The sequence below is a fragment of the Nothobranchius furzeri genome, chromosome 3 (genome assembly GCF_043380555.1).
Source record: "Nothobranchius furzeri strain GRZ-AD chromosome 3, NfurGRZ-RIMD1, whole genome shotgun sequence".
Lineage (NCBI taxonomy): Eukaryota > Metazoa > Chordata > Actinopteri > Cyprinodontiformes > Nothobranchiidae > Nothobranchius > Nothobranchius furzeri.
Genome location: NC_091743.1, coordinates 53,617,071 through 53,631,161, shown reverse-complemented (window position 1 = coordinate 53,631,161; position 14,091 = coordinate 53,617,071). Strand labels below are relative to the sequence as shown.

Below are 14,091 nucleotides of genomic sequence, written 5' to 3'. Positions count from 1 at the left end.
TAACACTGCAGTTTTCATATGTGTGTGAGGGACGGATGAGTAGATGAACAGAGGGAGAGAGAGACAGGAATAAAAAGGCAGAAGCTTTAAAAGCTTTAGAAGGGATTTGTATTGAGTAAGCCACACACAGGATTAAACCATGCTAATGCAATGCCTACATAAAGTGCACACACACACACACACACACACACACACACACACACACACACACACACACACACACACACACACACACACACGGTGGTATGTGTGCAAAATGGCAGAAATAACTCAACATGCAGAACTGTAGAATAAACAATTCAGGAATTAAAGGGAAGTCTGAATATCAGAAACATGGTAAGAATGCACGATAAATCTGTATTTCTGTAAATTCTAAAATTGTTCTAAAAAAGCAACAAATTAAAGCGAAGAACTACACAGTGTCAGAACAGCACCTGCATCTAAATCCTTCATCTTTTGTTGTTTTATGAGCCAGATGTCTGCCTAAATGCATAGAAAGCTCTCGTGAAATATTGTGCAGAATACTTGCATAGCTCTCGCCAGCTTCCTGGTTTAGTTAGCAACAAGAAGGGAAGTGGCCTTGCAGCAGGCTGTAAAGTCTAATTTGCTCCATAGAAAAAAAAGCAACTTGCAGAAAGAAAAGAGAGAAAATTGATTCTGGATGGAACAAAACAACATGTCTGTCTGACATTTAGTGTAGAGTTGTTTTCAAGCTGCAAAAACACAATAAATAAATAAATGTGCAATAAACAGCATCGATATGGAAACTCCCAGTGGTCACGAGGCTGTAAAGGTCTTGGTTGTAGAAGAGATATGAAGACTACATAAAGACCTAAATACAGCTCTTTTGGAATCAGCCATGTTGCAGTAAATACAGACGCTTTGTAAATGACAAAGAGGAACTGAGCTATGAACACGCCACTTTTTCAGACAAGACTCATTTAAAGGACAAATGAACAATAATTGAAATGCTGTTAATGCAAATGAGTCCAGTCCTGCTTGATCCTAGTGGATTTATTCAGAGATGAGAAGAAAATCAGATTTATTATTGTAAATTCTCTATCACGGAATATTGTTTGAATCCTAATAATTAAACAGAAAATATCCAGACTCTTTGAGGAAGTAAACAGGTATCAACATGAGCAACAACAAAAACAACAACTTTGTGTTGTTGTTTTTGTTGCACTCACAAGCACTCACAAGAGTTCCTGCTTGTGAGTGCATGCACTGTTTGAGTGGGTCAGCATGTGGTTAATCATTTATTAATGCTTATATCTTGTTCTCAAGAGCACTAAAGAAAAACACTTTAAAACTTTTCACCTTTGCTTTAAGTAAGGCTTGATGAATGGATTTAGTCCATGTGAAGCTTCTCAGTGGAGCAAAGCAAGACAATTATTGATGCAACCACTTTAAAAAGAGCATTGATTAGTTTCTAGTGCAGAGCTTTTGGAGTGGGTTTCTGAAGAATAGTTAACATCCTACCTGCTGTAGATAGAACAAACTTAGGTTGGAGGATGAGAGATTCTAGTTCTAGTTTTGAACAGATTGACGTGCTAATGGTTAGTTCAAGAGTGATTATGTCCTAAAAAACATTTAAAAAAATGTCAAAATGTTTTGTTACCCCTGCATTCCACCTGATACGTAAATGAATTGTAACATAATAGCTTTAGCACTTCCAGTGTGCTCTTAAAGCTGCAGTGGCAAATCTGCAAAACAAGCTAGCTTCAAACATGTTTGTGTTCTAACATAATATAGATATAAATATATTGTGGAAATAAAAAAGGGAAAACAATTATTGAAGTGGTTGTCTCGCTTTTGTCTAAAAACCTCAGCCAATAACACGGCTCGGTCCGAAACCAACGATTGGACCATCCGGTTGGTGTCACACCAGGGCCGGATTATCATTGCAGGGGCCCCTGGGCACAATGTGCTTAGGGAAGAAAGCTTTGATCATGCGTCAAAAACATGTGTGAAGTAGTTACCTTGAAGTGAATCCTGCATGAGCTGGACACGTGCAAAGGCATCTTCTGGTTACTGAATAAACATTATTGATTATCATAAATAATAATTATTATAACCAAAGGTTAATAAGTCATTTCATTAATTAGAATACATTTAATATGAAAAGGATGATAATTTATGACGATTATTATAAACCTTAATAATAATAAGCTTTTATTGAGTTATTTGATAATAGCTGAAGATGTCCCTCATCTTGGGATGGACACAGATAAACAGTCAAGCTGATGATTATTCTTCAGACATTCCAACTCCTGATGACTTTGATCTGTGGATAAAGGTTATATCTTGACCCAGCTGTGACCTAGCTGGAACGTGAACTTTGTCCCAGAAAGACAGTCATCCATAACGCTACATGTTTGTGTGCAAAAGCTAACTTTTGCAGATTTGCCATTGCAGCTTTTAATGATTCTACTGAAATACTATTGAAACGCGAAGAGTAAGAAGTTGTGAAATAAAATCTACATTAAAAAATGTTACATTTTGATATCAGAGATGTGTTAGGACAACAGTAACAACAGTCCTGCTCAGCCTAGCTAGCTGGTAGCTTAACTGTCATGTCAGAAATGTCTCCAAACTAAAGGTTGTTCAAACATCAATCTATGACAGTTCTTCAACATTTTAACAGAAGCACACTTCAAAAGAACAAATATTTATATTCAAGTAAAAGCAACAACAAAAAACAAGATGGAAACATCAGAAAAACTGAAATGTGAACATTATATAATAAAAGATATTGTTCCGTGAACACACACACACTTTGTGACAGTAGGAGTTTGTTTTTCTTATGAAACAAAACAACTCTTGTCTCCATTAAGAGACAAAAAGACGCAGGCTAAGGCCTAGTCCACACGTAGCCGGGTTTTTTTAAAAACGAATATCCGCCCCTCCAAAAACTTGCATCCACACCACCTCGTTTTAAAAACAAACTCTGTCCACACGTACCCGGATAAATACGCTGTTAAGGACATGCCAGACCTGTAGGCGGCAGTACTTCCCCCGTTCTTAACCTCGTCCTTCGTCTGTGGTCTTCCGCATGGAGCAGTAATTCCGCTTGCAAAAACAAACAAGCAAAAAGCGCTTGGACAATTGATGGATCGGGTAGTGACAGAGCGCAGCTCTGAGAGCATCCATGCTGTCGGCTAGTGTAAACACAGGTCGCACACGTGATGTCAGCATTTTTTTGTCGCGGAGAGTGACGTTGCGGACCTTAAAACTCCGGTTTTGTCTGTCCACACGCAGACACCCAAAATGGAGAAAACGCAGATCTTCACTTTGGCCGGAGTTTTTAAAAAGATCCGTTTTCGTGTGAAAAAACTCCGTTTTCGTGTGGATGACAGGCCAAAACGTAGGAAAATATCTACGTTTTGGCAGATCCCCGGCTACGTGTGGATTTGGCCTAATTCTGTTCATGCAGCTGATCTGCAGTAACACGAGCAACAGTTTCCTCCTATAGATTGGACCTCAGATTAAATTGGTGCTTAGCATGAAATGAATTCAGAGTGAAAATCACGAGCTGTCACACCTCAGGGAAGCCCTATGAAGCAGGGACGCTCATCAAGCTGAGGACTGCAGCCATGTTCCATCAGCGCTCACCGCTCGCAGGCACCGCCGTGCAAGCCTCTTCGTGACAAAACATCATCCGTGCAGCAACACAACACTAGTAGACGTACTGTACTCATGTCGCATTCAAACTGCTTATCATCAACCACGCTGACATTTCTATTCTGATCTGTTTTTGGCTCCGACAAACACAAGCCCCCGGAGATTTATTAGGCTGTATAAAAGGACAGCTAGTTCAGCCTCCCACGGCTTCATACTTCGTTTTTCTGTTTGACAGCCACACTCGGCCTTTCTGCCCTCAGGATTTATCCTTGTTCATCGCAGACAAGGTCAAGGCACGCAGCTTTCCTACGGCTTGTCAGCTCATTCTCCTGGTGGCTCAGTCGCTTCCACAAATCCAACAACAACATGAAGATGGCCAACGTAACACGAGCAATGCCTCCCTAACTCTGACAGGAGAACTTTAAATGAAGACAGCAAATGAATGTCCTGAAGGTTGGACTTGAACAGAAGTGGAGTACCTTCGTAGAAGGGCTGAAGAGTTTGGTGTAGAGGTCAGAGAAGAGGAAGTTCTGGGAGGAAAAATCCTGTAAAACAAAGAAAAGCATAGTTCAGCACATCTGTAATATTTACATCACATACGGATGTGATCTGGGACCTCGTTATTGCCACCGCTGTTCTAAAGCAAGGGTGTCCACACTTCACCATGTTAGCCATTTTTAAAATGGCCATCGATCCACCACACTTCTATGAATTTGTGCTTCCTACATGCCAAGCGTTGTAGGCCATTTGATAAAATGGGAGAGTGGGGTGTTTGTTGCTGGAGAAAAGCGTCGCAGAGGTCTCCGTGAGAGCGTGGAAGGTGGGGTGTCCTTCCTGAATGTAATTTGGGGAATTTCCAGGAAAATATTAATACAGAAAGAGAGTGTGGAAAAGGGGTAAAATACAGGAGTTTCTTGGCCAAAACGAGAGACTTGACAAGTATGATTAGCATTAGCTTGTAAGATGTTCAGGTCTTCTGTGAGGTCTTGTGTGAAATCAGAAACCTAAAACAATAAAGCTTTATGTAACAACAGAATATTTTACCAGTCAAGCACCAATTGTCAAAGAAATGTTTGCCACAAATATTCTAAGGCTAAATGTTCTGTTTGGGGTTCTCTTGTTTCAGTTCTTTGCGGTCTAGAAATATTTTGGTGTCTTGCAGTGTAGATATTCCTGATGCACTTAAATGCAACCTGTCCTGGTGTGTGTCTGTGTGTGTAGAGTATAACCATATAGAGAGAGAGTGAAATACCTTTCAAGCAGACTTTAGTGGTTATGGTCATTTATCAACATATTTGTCTTTTGGTGATTCAACTAAAGCCACCTGTTAAAGAGACACTATGCAACCTCCAGTATGTTGGGACTTAAAAAAATGGAGTTGCATGATTTATATCATGAACACAACTGATTTGTTTAACACTCCCACTGTCCTAATGGGTGTGACCCTGCGAGGAAAGTTGACCATTGAGCAGGGTTGATGCTTTATCCCTTGGGTCCATGTGGCAGGAGTGAGGAGTGAGCACCACCTCACCCCTGCCACGTGGACCTCAAGGGATAAACCATCAATCCTGCTCAATGGTCAACTTTTCTTGCGAGGTCACCCATAAAGACAATGGGAGGGTTAATGTAGTGATGGATCACTTCTGTAGACATTAATAAATGCTGGGGAGACATTTCAGCTGTTAGATTAAGGTGGTAAAAAGATGAATGTGCAGCGAGGAGATAAGTTTTGCTTTCTGTTCTGCTAAACTGTGATGAAACAAAACTCTCCACAGAACCCAACTTATAAAAATTGAAACCTTTCTCTTGTAAATGCTGGAGCTCCAGGAGTATTTAACAAGTAGATCTGTACTGGCAAGCATGATCACGGCTCTCCGACGTAGACTTCATAACTGTCCTTGGGTAAAGTCTCCCATTGTCTTCAACACTGCTTGTTCTCACAACAAACGTTTCATGTTTATCTTGTCGAGATAAAACCTCTTGACAGATAAAGAATTTCAATTAAAACCATAGATGAGATTAGTAAAGTGCTTCCTGAGGCAGCAACACTCCAGAAAAGCACATTATACAGAGGAATGATAATTTGCATAATGTTGAAGCATTATAGATGCATAAATTAACTGACTACAGTAAAAACAATGAATTTCTTCTTTATTTGAAGAAGTTAAACCTGGAGGTGATGCACGGAGAATAAAGTGCAGCACAAACAGAAAACCACTGGAAAAAATGTTTACTGCAGCAAATGCTTGAACAGGTTCTACATGATGAGAGTAAATAAGGCTCCAGTTTTACACTGCCGTTTCTTTCTGTCATCACATATTAGCCTGGCCTGCCAGACTCCTCCTCTGTTTAATTCTGCACAGAGAAAGAGTCTAGGAACTCTCCTATTCAAATAACCCCACCCCGTAAGAATTATAACCGAGCCAATCAGCGCTGAGCATCGTACGACACACACCTCAACGCCGAGTTTGTCATAAACATGGTGATTGAAGTGGAGTTCGCTGCGGCTCTTTCCTTTGTTCTAAATGATTTGAACATGTCTTTAAAACCACAACAAGTAGAAGCGCTAAAAGCATTTCTTCTAAACAAAGATGTTTGCGCTGTCGCCAGACTCCATTTTTACTACAGCTAAAAAAACTACAGCGTCGCGGACGTCACACACAGCGACGCTCAGTCTCTCATAAACAACAAAGACAGCGGCGGAGTTTGCTGCAACTCTCTCCTCTGTTCTAAATGCCTCAAATGTCTTGAAAGCCACAAGTAGAAGCGCTAAAAGCATTTCTTCTAAAAAAAAATAAAAGATGTTTGCGCCGTTGTCAGACGCAGTTTTTTTACTACAACTAGAAATCTACCACGTCGTGCGGTACAGTCGGGATTTGCGTCTTTTTTCTGATTGGTCATTTTTGAGCTGCCTAGTCCCGCCCCTCAAGTGCCTCTCTGCCTGTGAGTTACCAGACTCTGTGCAGAATTAAACAGAGGACGAGTCTGGCAGGCCAGGCTAATCACAAATAACACTAAACATGCTGCAGCTTGATTCGGTGCAAAACAGAAGACTGTTCCTGGTGGCAATAATATAAATTTTCTAATATGTTCTGATCTAAAAGAAGCTGCTATGTTTCAGTTGTACAAATGACCATGAAGAGGAAATCCTCTATTATTTAAGAGCCATTACTGCTCTGTTCTGCTGTCTGTGCTCTGATCTAATTACACGCAGACTCATCTGATTAGCTGTCTGAACAGGAGCTAATAAAATCCTTGCAGGATGCTCAGAGCAAGGCTTCAATGATGACCAGACACATGATCATAATTATCTGAATGCATGGTGTAATGTTCCTAAAATACAAGGAAAAGCAAAAGAGAGACAGTGACAAGTGAATGCTTTTGTGACCGAATAACAACCGAGGTTTCTAGTATGAGAAAATACAGTAGCGGATACAAAACTGGAGTGGATTAAAAACATTTGAACATTGTTGAGTGTAAAGCAGCACAAATACCAACCATCAGTTGTATGACTGGAATGTTTCTCATGGTTTATCCAAGCCACTCAGAATAAAATAAATATCATAGGAAAGCTTTCTTTGTTTGGTTCAGGATTAAGGTTAAGTTAATTTGATGAAGCAGGTGAAATCAAATTCTAAACCAGCATTGATGCTGTTGAGGGTCTGACCTCATGAGGAAATTACTATGCAGTGATTTTCTCCAAAATGACTGTGCTTAAATTGCTCTGAAAAGCAAATAATCACATCAGCGCCAAGAAACTTCATTTCCCATGATGCTTTGCACACTGAAGCATTGGGATGATGTCACCGCCTAATACCAGAAACACGTTCTGCGCATGTGCGGGAGGCCGTGGAGCTTTTCCCGCGAACTAAGACCATAAATCTTCAGCAGAGACAAAGAAACCTCGTTCTTTTGCCCAGGATACCTGGCGGTAAGGACACGCTTGTCGAACGCTCCGACTCCCTTGAGCACGCGGAAGCTCTAAGTGCCCAAGTTGAGCCACGGAACTGCTGGAAACTACACTCCAACTCCATCGGGACCTGACTGGGAACGAGCGGAGCTCCATCCAGCTCTCAGAGACGCTGTAAGTTGTCAAACTCAGCCCAAAAGAAACTTTGTTCTCTTTGTGTCCAGCCCGTTGGAGAAACACTCGTGGGGCCAAAACAACGGAGAAAGCATCAAACCGACGGACGACGCCAAACAACGGAGAAACACGGAGAAACACGGAGAACCGTCAAATCAAAACAGCGGGGGACGCCTTGCTGTTCTGGTGATCAGAAAACTAATTTCTCTCTCTCCTTTTCTTCTCCCGTTTCCTCTATAGTCCAGAATAAGCAATAAAACCGCGCCTATTGCTTAAAAGTAGCTTCGTGTTTTCCTCTTTCGTTCCCAAACACGTCCGTCGGGTCATTTTGAAAGAATAAACTGCTTATTGATCATTGTTTGGTATTTTTAAATGTTTTCTGCTTGGCCACGTGGTTAAACTAAAAGATATTAACTTGTGATTAATCTTTTGTGTTGTTTCATGATCCTTTGAAATGTTTTGAGTGAATTTAAGGTTAAGTTACTTATGATTCTAAGTGCCTTGGAAGTTAAAGTGCAAGTTGCCACCCACACTTTAGCCAGACAAAGGGGTTAGCCATCTTGCATACAGACTCCATTTTAGAAACACACACACACATACATACACACAAAACACCTTGAACATTATTTTGAATATACATCCTTTTATTATATCACATGGTTATTATTCATTTATGCCACTGTTTATTCATTTGACAAATTGTTAATTAAACGTTATAAAATTCAGATTTCGTCTCCAGTAGCTTTGTTGTGTCGAAGAGAAGTCTCTGCTCCGAGGATTCTACGAACTTCAAGAAAGACTGATAAGAGTTTTGGATTCAATTTTTTCCCGGTTAAAGGGGAATTGTGCCCCGTATATCTAAGAATATCTTAATTAATTAATAAATCAGTAAATATTCCCATATTTACAGAATTTATTGAAGAATCCAAAAGTAAGTTAACGCTTACTAATTGTTCGCTACCGAATAACCCCAACAATGCAAAGACCCACACACGCTTATGCTTTATGTAGGTGAACAGCCACATAATACCTCAAGTTTTAATAACAAACACATTTAGCATCAGGAGCTGCACGCATGTAAATATTTTCTCAGAAATCCAAGCTTCAATTCTGATAGTATTCTGTGGTACTTGTGTTTGTTTAAAGGTGTCGTTCTCTGAAAAAACATTTTACTCATTGTTTTTGATTATAATCAGACTCTCTGAGACCACTGCAAATGTAATAAGTGAATCACACCTTTAGGACTCTTATTTTGAAGAATCAAAGGAAGTTGTGTGAGACTACAGACAGCACTTTGGACTGATTTAAGGAAAATCCACATGTTGATAGTTATAGTTTACCCAGTAAAACCAAACCGGTAACCCTCGGTTACAGAGACAGGGCAAATACTTACTTCCTCTGTCTCTTCTAGGAGCAGCCTTCTGTTTCAACTTTTCTTTGGCATTTCGACTTCCACAAAGAGATGAAATTTAATTTTGGCAAAAAAAAAAAAGAGAAAATAATTCAACAAAAAAACTGTTCACTTAAAAAAAAATAAGTGCCTTATACACCATCTTAACTTTCAGTGAAAAAGAGCTGAATATTTAGTTTTTATTCTTTTTTTAAACACAAATCCAAGAAAATTCTTCATCTTAGTCCTTTCACTGCTAATCTGAACCAGAGCTCAACGTATATCATTTATTTTTCATTAGATGTATTTGCAAAACATCTGTCACAGCAGATGTGCCATACCATTAATCTCCTGTTTACAAACAGGGAGACAATCCTCTCCATCAAACAAATACTATTATTTTTGCAGCAGATATCTACCGGAGCTATCTGTACCGGAGGAAAGAGAGCTCTGTATTCTCCGTTCTGGTTGTTTGTCAGTGCTTTGGAGTTAACTGAAGACGAAACACTTGCAGCGATTAAACAGGGACGAGTGACGAGCGCTGGTCTGGTTTACTCAAGCTGAACTCGTTTTCTGGCTCTCACAACTCTGCTTGTTCAGGGCACTGCTTGTGCAGACAGAAACAGCAAGTGCTGAATGCAGCAGAGACTCGCCGAAGCAACATTAGCATGGCGCATTAGCTTTGTTTTCTTGTGACACACTTTCAGCTTTCTGAAGCAGCCTCTCTAAGCCAGATCTGAGCTCTGCAGCCTCTCTGCTGCTCGTCCTGGTCACCGTTATCCTCAATTCATCGCTTTCACCTCTTCTTCTGTTAATCTACTGCAGTTTTATTTTGTCACATTAATTGCCCTCCAACGAACCCGAGAGGCCATATTGGATCCATGTGTCTAGTTTGGTTTCTTCTCTTCGCGCAGAAATATCTCACTAATTGTTGCTGATCATTATTAAAATTGTTAAATTTCTGATCAAATCTACCTTATAGGAGAAATCCTTCATTTCTTCAAGCTTCGCCATGTGAAAGCTTCTTTTTTGTTCTACTTCCTGCTCCACTTCTTGTCCCCCATAAGTAATCGTGTTCAGGCACACTTTACTTCTTTAACTAGTCCATATGATAACAGATGTTTACGCTGCCACGTTTATACATCAACAGAAAAATCTCAGCAGCTTTTTATGGAATACTGTGAAATTTGGTGCAAACCTCAGAGGGTTAAGGAACTCAGGATGAATGTCATACCGCTTCCTGAAGAGTTTCAAAACCTTCCTCCAAATTAGCGACAACAATCTGACTTAGCATCTGTAAAATATAAAAACCGTTACTGATTACACTGCAGCACCTTGACTCTTTATAATCAGAAAACACTATGACCCTAAAATAACCATTGGTCATTTGCACCAAGACACTATAGCAAAGCTGCCAACTCTCACGCATTTGACCCTCTTGACACGCTCTCACGCCACACCTCCAATCTCTCACGCTAAACCAGTGCCTTCCCAAACGCGCATCACGCACAGTGTGTAGGGCTTATGAAAAAAACAGATGATATTAATTATAGTATTAGCTACTGAACAACAAGCACACAAACAGCACTTAAGTAATAATTTAACTGGGGGTTATTTCACACACAGAATCCCATCTGTATAATCCAAGCCGATGTGCTTTTCTCCGCTCTGGTTGTGAGATGGGCGGAGCGGTGAGCTCCACCTGCTGTAGATGGGACGAGCATGCCCGGTTCTCCCAGAACCGTGAGCTGCGGCTGCGCACGCCGCCAAAATGACATGCAATATTTAGAAATGCAGCCGCGTCGCCAGCCGGTGTTGACGGAGCTTCAGTCCCAAATGTTTTTCCTTTGTTTTCACTCATCAGCCACAGATCGCTCGCTACTCTCGCTCACAGCAAGCTGGGCTTCCCACCGTGGTGACTCACTCACATGTTCCCTCTCCTACATTAGTTGGTGATGCGGTGAATTAAAACATTAGGAATCCTAATGGTTTAATTCACTGCTTCACCTGTTTGTGAGACAACCCTCCTCTATAACCTACTTGTACGGAAGCCTGGAAAGGCCAAAATTCCTCAAACATTTCTTTTTCCCTATTGGCTGATATGAATTAATAGAATAGAGTAGATTGTATTAGTCCCACAGTGGGGACATCCACTCATTACAGCAGCACACACACTTAGAGACACAGATTACAGTAAAACTGATTCCAGCCATGTTTGCTTTGAGAACTTCAATAACTTCATGCTAATGACCCACATGAGCATAATCATGTTTAGTGGATGCAACTACATCAATGAAGTTAGCTTAACATGATAGACTATTTCTTTCTTGGCAGGAAATAATAAATGGTAATATTATGAATGACATGATATTGCCCACCCCTAGATGGAATTTTAATACATTTACGTTAATTATAATTAAAAGTTCCATTTGTGACATGTAGCTGTAACTCTTTACTGCAGATAGATAGATAGATAGATAGATAGATAGATAGATAGATAGATAGATAGATAGATAGATAGATAGATAGATAGATAGATAGATAGATAGATAGATGATAGATGATAGATAGATAGATAGATAGATAGATAGATAGATAGATGATAGATAGATAGATGATAGATAGATAGATAGATAGATGATAGATGATAGATGATAGATAGATAGATAGATAGATAGATAGATAGATAGATAGATAGATAGATAGATAGATAGATGATAGATAGATAGATAGATAGATAGATAGATAGATAGATGATAGATGATAGATAGATAGATAGATAGATAGATAGATAGATAGATAGATAGATAGATGATAGATAGATAGATGATAGATAGATAGATAGATAGATAGATAGATGATAGATAGATAGATAGATAGATAGATAGATGATAGATAGATGATAGATAGATAGATAGATGATAGATAGATGATAGATAGAGAGATAGATGATAGATAGATAGATAGATGATAGATAGATAGATAGATAGATAGATAGATAGATAGATAGATAGATAGATAGATAGATGATAGATAGATAGATAGATAGATAGATAGATAGATAGATAGATAGATAGATAGATAGATAGATAGATAGATAGATAGATAGATAGATAGATAGATAGATAGATGATAGATAGAGAGATAGATGATAGATAGAGAGATAGATAGATGATAGATAGATAGATAGATAGATAGATAGATAGATAGATAGATAGATAGATAGATAGATAGATAGATAGATAGATAGATAGATAGATAGATAGATAGATAGATAGATAGATAGATAGATAGATAGATAGATAGATAGATAGATAGATAGATAGATGATAGATAGATGATAGATAGATAGATAGATGATAGATAGATGATAGATAGAGAGATAGATGATAGATAGATAGATAGATGATAGATAGATAGATAGATAGATAGATAGATAGATAGATAGATAGATAGATAGATAGATAGATAGATAGATAGATAGATAGATGATAGATAGATAGATAGATAGATAGATAGATGATAGATAGATAGATAGATAGATAGATAGATAGATAGATAGATAGATAGATAGATAGATAGATAGATAATGTGAAGAAGTTCAGGAGACGAAAAGAACATTTTTTTAAACAAAGGTCAGTTCCCTCTGTAAAGTCAAAGGTACGGAAGAGGATTAGGGCCACTGAAAATAAAAAAAGAAAAAATAAAGAATTCTGACTTTTTTCCCAGAATTCCCTGTCAGAACTCCGAGATTAAAAGTCAGAATTCTGAGAAAAAAGTAAGAATTCTCTTTCTTTTCTTTCTTTTTTCTTGTCAGTGGCTCTAATCATCTTCTGTACGGAGTTGAATTTAATAAATAAAATGTAGAGCACAAAAAGTCTCAATATTAATAACTCCCCCCTGCGCTCTAAAACAGTCGGTGAATTGTCCGCTCCCAATCCCATGACCCCGTCTCACTCTTTGAAATGTTTAAAAGTTGGCAGCCCTGAAACAGTCTATCGGACGTGCAAAAGTGCTGTGTCAGCTGATTAGTGGAAGAAATTAGTGAACAGTGACCGTACACAAGATGGCACACAGGAACACAGATGTGCTTCCTGTGAGAAAATGACAAAGTGACAAATAACGGTTGGACCCAAAAATGACATGGTGTTAAAAAATAAACCCACGACATAGAGTCAGTGAACTGCAATGAAATGGCAAAAATTGGCTTTTTGCGACACCCAATCTGAGTAGCTGTTAGCTTTCCTCCCAGTTCATCCTGTCACACCCCAGCAATACATCCTCCTCTCAGTGTGTGTGTGTGTGTGTGTGTGTGTGTGTGTGGGGGGGGGGGGGGCATGTAACCAGGCAGATAATCCACCACATTATCTATCTGCATTTACACATAAAAAGGCTGCCTTAAGCGCACTTTCCTGGAAAAGTGCTAATTCGGAGTTTGGTTCCACATTTTCAGCATTTTATAACGTTGATTCAGTAACTGAAGCTAACAACTTCTTTACATCAGTAATCACTGTGGATGAAGCATCTCTCCCCTGATTGCCCCCTAAACCCGTCTTGCTATGGTAACGACCCTTAATGACCACCGTTGTGGCAGCAGCTGTGGTTGCAGCAACAGTTGGGTAGCGGGGCTCTCACGTTGAGACAAAAGGACCTCAGCGTGAGGAGGAAGAGAGGGCAGGAGGGTTTCAGTCATCAGCAGTCAGATGGTGTATGAATCCATCCATCCCATTATTTTACCCATTTGTTGGCTCATCTGTGTCTTCTAACCACTTTTTCACCCCCTGTCCTTTATGTTACTGTCATTCATAATATATAGTTAACCGGTTAACGTTCTCCTAATGCAAGTGGCTTTCAGACTCATAAATACACAGACTGCAACCATCATAATGATTCCCCTTTCTAATTATAGAATAAACGTTTACCATGCAACAGTGAGATGTGATGGGTTTTTATCTTCGCATATCCTGCAGCATTGTGACAAACACAAAACACA

General features: G+C 39.4%; 1 protein-coding gene across 5 annotated transcripts in view; it reads right to left on the bottom strand.

Annotated features, from left to right (window-relative positions):
• dlgap4b (discs, large (Drosophila) homolog-associated protein 4b) overlaps window positions 1-14,091 on the bottom strand; it is a 158,338-nt gene that overhangs the window by 95,668 nt on the left and 48,579 nt on the right. For all 5 annotated transcript variants that reach the window (XM_015959460.3, XM_015959462.3, XM_015959461.3 and 2 more), the window contains exon 2: window positions 4,104-4,169. The gene's annotated coding sequence lies outside the window, so the exon portion shown is untranslated. The remainder of the gene's footprint in view (window positions 1-4,103; window positions 4,170-14,091) is intronic.